The sequence below is a fragment of the Aythya ferina genome (genome assembly GCF_964211825.1).
Source record: "Aythya ferina genome assembly, contig: HAP1_SCAFFOLD_37, whole genome shotgun sequence".
Lineage (NCBI taxonomy): Eukaryota > Metazoa > Chordata > Aves > Anseriformes > Anatidae > Aythya > Aythya ferina.
Window position 1 is genome coordinate 136,201 of NW_028181461.1, and position 6,017 is coordinate 142,217.

The 6,017-nt window shown below is 44.8% G+C and overlaps 1 pseudogene across 1 annotated transcript; it reads left to right on the forward strand.

Moving 5' to 3' along the window:
- Positions 1 to 1,401: 1,401 nt before the first annotated feature.
- LOC311428274 (olfactory receptor 6E1-like) lies at positions 1,402 to 2,372 on the forward strand (annotated as a pseudogene). The gene has a single exon. The product of its transcript is annotated as an olfactory receptor 6E1-like (transcript).
- The last annotated feature ends 3,645 nt before the right edge of the window (positions 2,373 to 6,017 follow it).

A 6,017-nucleotide genomic window follows, 5' to 3' on the forward strand; every position in this document is an offset into this window, starting at 1 on the left:
TCAGCTTTGTATCATCAGCATACTTGCTGAGGGTGGCACTATTCCCTCATCATGATCATTGATGTGTTCCTCTTGCCTTGGTTCAGGTGGGCACAAACCAGGAAGCAGGATCTCAGCTGCTTATGTCATCTCCCAGCACATTGAATGGAGACAAAAGCCAGGAGGGAGCTATTCAGAAACAGACTCATGGTGACATTGGAGATGCCAGACTGACATTTGATTGATAATCAAGGTGCCAAATTTTTCTGGGTCATAAACAGGTATGATCTCAGGAAACTGCTAAGCAACTGTAGTCATTGCTTAATAACAAAGAAAAAAAAAAAAGCTGGATATGTCTAACCTCTCAAGACTTTATTTCTCCCAGATCCATTTAGATATGGGATGCCATGTGAAAGAAAGGTGAGGAATCACTTCCAGGTGCTCTTCTCTCTCTCTGCACTAATGGTACGGGAGTAAGTTAAATTGCTCAACCTGAAGGATATGACTTTCAGACAGCTGAAATATAAACCTTCGTGGTAGTACTTAGCACTTTGATTTTTCTAAGCACTTCCTCTTTGTATAACAAGGACTGTCCTTAAGCTTTTGAAGATGACAAGATTTTTCCATGTCTCAGAAAAGTAAGGCATTTAGATGAGGACATTTGATAGCAAGAGGAAAGAGCAACTGTTTGGAAACAACTGCATTTCAGTGTAGAATGAGGTCAGATGTGACTGTGTGACAGATCTGTTTCCAATGACCTCGTGGGACAATAATGAATTTTGCCCTTAATTTAGAGTACTAAAGAAGGCAAGCTACACTTGGGCCCCATTTTCCCTCTTTTCTAAAGATACAAGGGAAGGTGATATGGAAGAAACCAGGGCATTACAAAAGCAATACTTGACATTTGCCTGTTTTGAAATCAGCTTTGGATTCCCCTGCTGTTGCTAGTCCAAAAAGGGAAGTACTGAAGAGGAGACAGAATAACTTTCAATGTACATATTTGAATCAATGGTTTATCTATGTAATAGAAAGTATTTGTGCAGGAAATGAGATTTCCTTTTGAAACACTGGTATGGTGGATGCTTTCAATTCTTCTGAGTGAATGTGGACTTTCCCAGGAATGGGGTGCAATCGCTAACAACCCCTTTTTAGCCCTGTGCTCTTGAGAAAGAATCATTTGTGGCCGATGGACAAAGTTGGAAAGAAGACAAGAGATTCTCTGAGGACCTTTCCTCATATGTGACATAGAAAAGTCAGGGTGTGAGGAAGGTCCAAAGCAATCTCTCTCTCTCTCTCTGTTTTATAGGAAGCTTGCAAGCAAGGAAAGAGAGAAGGAAGGACATAGCCGTCTGTCCAGACCATGTAATTATTCTACTTTTTTTTGTTGTGTTCATGCTTCAGCAGGATGAATGGAAACTGTGCATGGAAGCAGGCAATGGAACTGTCATTTCTGAATTCATCCTTGTGGGCTTTTCGGGGCTTGACCAAAGGCTACAGCTATTTCTCTTCTTGGTCCTTCTCATGTACTTGACAACAGTGATGGGGAATGCAGCCATCATTTTCCTGGTGTGTGTGGATAACCGCCTGCAAACCCCCATGTACTTTTTCATTGGCAATCTGGCATTCCTGGAAACCTGGTTTACGTCCTCCACAAGCACCAAACTATTGGTGATTCTGAGCTCTGGCAGGAGAACAATCTCAGTAGGCGGCTGCTTTGCCCAGCCTTTTTTCTATTTTGCCCTGGGTGCTGCAGAGTTTGTTCTCCTTGTTACCATGTCCTTTGACCATTACGTTGCCATCTGCCAGCCTCTGTGCTATGCTTCCATCATGAAGCATTGGATCTGCATCCAGCTGGTTGCTGCTGTTTGGGTCATGGGCTTCACACTCCCAAGTTACCACCTGATGCTGCTCTCAAAGCTCACTTTCTCACTTTCTGTGGTTCAAAAAGATACAGCTTTTTTATTTTTATTTATTTTTATTATTTTATTATTATTATTTTTTTTTGTGACAACTCTCCCTTATTCCGACTGTCCTGCCCTGATGCCAGCCTTTGGAAAATAGACCTGGTTTTCTTATTGTTTATCATGCTGTCTTCCTTGTGTTTAACTCTGGCATCTTACATGTGTGTCTTCTGTATTCTACAAATACCAGCAGCCTCTGAGAGGAAAAAGCTTTTTCTACATGTTCTTCCCATCTCAGCACCTTGTCCACTGCCTATGGAAGCTGCATTGCTCTCTACATACCCTCCTCAGAATGTTTCTTTGGAGACCAACAGAATTATAGCTTCACTGAACACTGTCCTGTACTCATTCTTAAACCCATTCATCTACAGTCTTAGAAAAAAGGCTGTGATGCTGGCCCTGAGGGAAGCCATGGCCTGTGCAACAGCGTAGTTAATCATGATGCATTTCTCAAGAGCAATTTGAGTTCTCTGCTGTTGTATTTTATGTAATACCACCTCCATATTATATGACCTCCACATGCAGATGCCTCCAGAGATTTATGTTCTTGATGGATTGGGTTAGGCTGTGTAATAAGAAGTACATCTGGACACAAAATGAAGGCCCATGCAAGCGATGGCAGGACAAGTGACTCAGTGCATGCCCTGCTTTGGTTACTCCCAGGCCCATCACAGGAGAGCCCCCAGCTCATCAATGGTCCATCTCCAGTAGCCCAGAAGAGCACAAAGCACAATGGCAGGTGGGAACCCAAGTCACAGGATCCTGCAGAAGCAAGATCTTGTTCCAGCTCCTTCCAGGACTGCTTTGCCCTGGACCATCACCCCAGCGTCCAGGCAGGAAACCCATCAAGATGAGTCAATGTGAGCAGCTCTCTGCATCATTATTTGGACTGAGGGGATTGCTGCCATGGGCTGTAGGACACATGGTAGTTGTACATGGTGGTGAGTGCAGCAACTAGACTAGAACCAGGAGGGTCAGAGGGCCCATGTGTCATTGGTGTCAGCAACAGGAGAGAGACAGGAGTGTGTGGACTTAGTAGACTTGTGTGTGTGTGTCTGTGTGTGTGTGTGTGTAAGAGTGCAGTGGTCTGTGCCAGCAGCTGGAGTGGTGCTGCAGCCATGGTGGCTCATATTCATGTGCCCTCAAGTAGGGAGAATGGGAGCCAGGGACTTGTCCAGGGCAGGCTGAGTGTATGAGCCCAGCTGCTGGAGGGATCCACCTGGCACACACACACAAAACCACTCCAAAAGTATAATAAGCTGGATCTCCTGTACAGGTCCTTTGACCTTTTTGTTTTATTTTATTTTATTTTATTTTATTTTATTTTATTTTATTTTATTTTATTTTATTTTATTTTATTTTATTTTATTTTATTTTATTTTATTTTATTTTATTATTTTATTTTATTTCTTTTTAATAGCAAAACTGTTTTCAGAAGGGTTTGGATCATTTTTTTTAAATACTTCTGCTTTGACACCCCACAGAATAATATCACCAACGTATTGCAGGTGTTCAGGAGCTTCCCCCTTTTCAGTGCAGTCAGGATCAGTCTGTGACAAATGTTACGACTTTGTTTCCACACCTGGGCAGCTTGAATACTGACCAGCTGTCTTGGAATGCCCTTCTGCCCAGGGCACTAACCTATGGAATTCTTCCAAGTAGATCCCTGAAGAGGCCAAAGTTTGCTCTCCTGAAGTCCAGGGTCACAAACCCACTTTTTGCCCTGCTTCCTCCTCACAAGATCCTGAGCTCCACCACATTATGGTCACTGCAGCCAGGGCTGCCCCCGACCCTCACATCTTCAACTAGTTCTTTCTCATTTGTTACTACAAGGTCCAGTAGCACACATCTCCTTGTTGGCTTCTCCACCACCTGTGTCATAAAGTTGTCATCAATGCACTGCAGGAACCTCCTGGACTGTTCGTGCCTAGCTGTGTGGTCTTCCCAGCAGATACCAGGGTGGTTGAAATCCCCCATGAGAACCAGGGCTTGTGACTCAGAGGCCACTTTCAGCTGTCTGAAGAAGGCTTCATTTACCTCCTCTTTCTGAACAGGTGGCCTATAGCAAACACTCACACCACTGTCAGCCATGGTAGCCTACCCTTTAATCTTTACCCATAAGCTCTCAACTCGCTCTTCATCCACCCCTGGGCAGAGCTCCATGCATTCCTGTTGCTCTCTCACATAAAGAGCTACTCTACCACTTCCTGGCTGGTCTTTTCTAACAAGCACGTAGCCTTACATGACAGCATTGCAGTCATGTGAGCTACCCCACCATGTCTCTGTGACTGCAATGAAATCATAGCCTTGCGACCGCATGCAGATCTCCAGTTCTTCCTGTTTGTTTCCCATAGTATGCTCATTAGTATAAAAGCATTTCAGGGAGCTGAAATGTTTCTCTTTCATGTTGTGTGTGTATGTATGGAAACACTTGAGATATCTTTCATTCATCTCAGCCCCTTGTGGGGCAGACTGAAGGGCCTCCACAGCATGCAGTTTCTCAAAATTGGCACGCAGTCCTATAGCTTATCTCTGGTATGCCTGTTTCTGTCCCTTTCCCCCTTCAAATCTAGTTTAAAGACCTGTCAATCAGCCCTGCTAACTCCTTGGCAAAAATCTTTTCCCCGCTCATAGAAAGGTGCTCCCCATCAGGAGTCAGTAGGCTCGGTGTCATGTAGACTTTCCCATGATCAAGAATCCTGAAACTGTGTCAGTGGTGCCAGGCTTGGAGCCACATATTGATCAGTTGGTTTCACCTCTTTCTTTCAATATTGATCCCTGCTACTGTCAGGATGGATTAAAACAGTACCTGTGCACCTGATCACCCCAAAGCCCTAAAGTCCCTTTTGATTGCTCTTGGGCTTCTCTTTGCCATCTCATCACTGCTAACTTGAAAAACAATAAAGGGTAATAAACAGAAGCGTGTACCAGGTAAGTGACTTTCTGAGCGACATCTCTTACCCATGCCTCAGGGAGACAGCAGACTTCATTATTGGTTATGTCTGGATGACAAATTGGGCCCTCCGTTCCCTTTAGAAGGGAGTTCCCTATGACTTTTTTTTTTTTTTTTTTTTTTTTTTTTCTTGGTGGGGCTTGTTGTGATGCGGGGTATAGCTCAACTTGCCTAGGACAACTCCTCCAGCATGGATGGACCATGATCTACATTGTCTTTTCCTTGCCCATCCAGTTCCATAGCTTCATACCTGTTGCACAGGGTCACCTGGGAAGGTGAGGTATGCAGCAAAGTATTTCTTCACTCACAGGTGCATCCCCTTCCCTCACCACATCTAATTTAAAGCCCTTTTGATAAGCCCAGCCAGCTTACTGCCCAGAATACTCTTGCCCCAACTGGTCAGCTGCACCCCATGTGGTGTCAGCATGCCTGGATGCTCAAAAGCGCATCCAAGATCATAGAAGCCAAAACCTTGGGCATGGCATCGGCCCTGCAGCCAGTCATTCATTTTGTCCATTCCTCACCTTCTTGGGTCCCAGTCACCAACTGGGAGTATAGAGAAGGACACTACTTGTGCTCTTGATCCTTTCAGCATCTTTCCAAAGGACATAAAGTTCTTTTTGATATTTTGGAGTCTCCTTGTTGCAGCATTCTTTGACCCTATGTGAAAAAGTACAAAGGTGTGATAGTCTTTTGTACTCACCAGACTTGGTAGCCTCTTCATAATGTCATGAGTATGAGCCCCAGACAGGCGGAAAACCTCTCTGGAGAGATTGTCTGGATGGCCAATGGGAACCTCAGTGCCTCTCAGAGAGGAGTCTGCAATGACTAACACCTTTCGTGCCTTCTTTATGGCACTGGTTCTGATGCTGAGAAGAACCTGTACTTCAAAAGATGAAGATTTGGCTATCAGCTGGTAGTGTGCACTTGCAGCCCAGAAAGCCAACTGTGTCCTGGGCTGCATGAAAAAAAGAGAGCCCAGCGGGTTGAGGGAGGCAATTCCTTTCCTTGTCTCTGTCCTAGTGAGATCCCACCGACAGAGCTGCATCCAGTTCTGGGATCCCCTGGCCCCACTTGTTAGAGTTGCTCCAGAGGAAGACCATGAACATGATCAGAGGGATGAA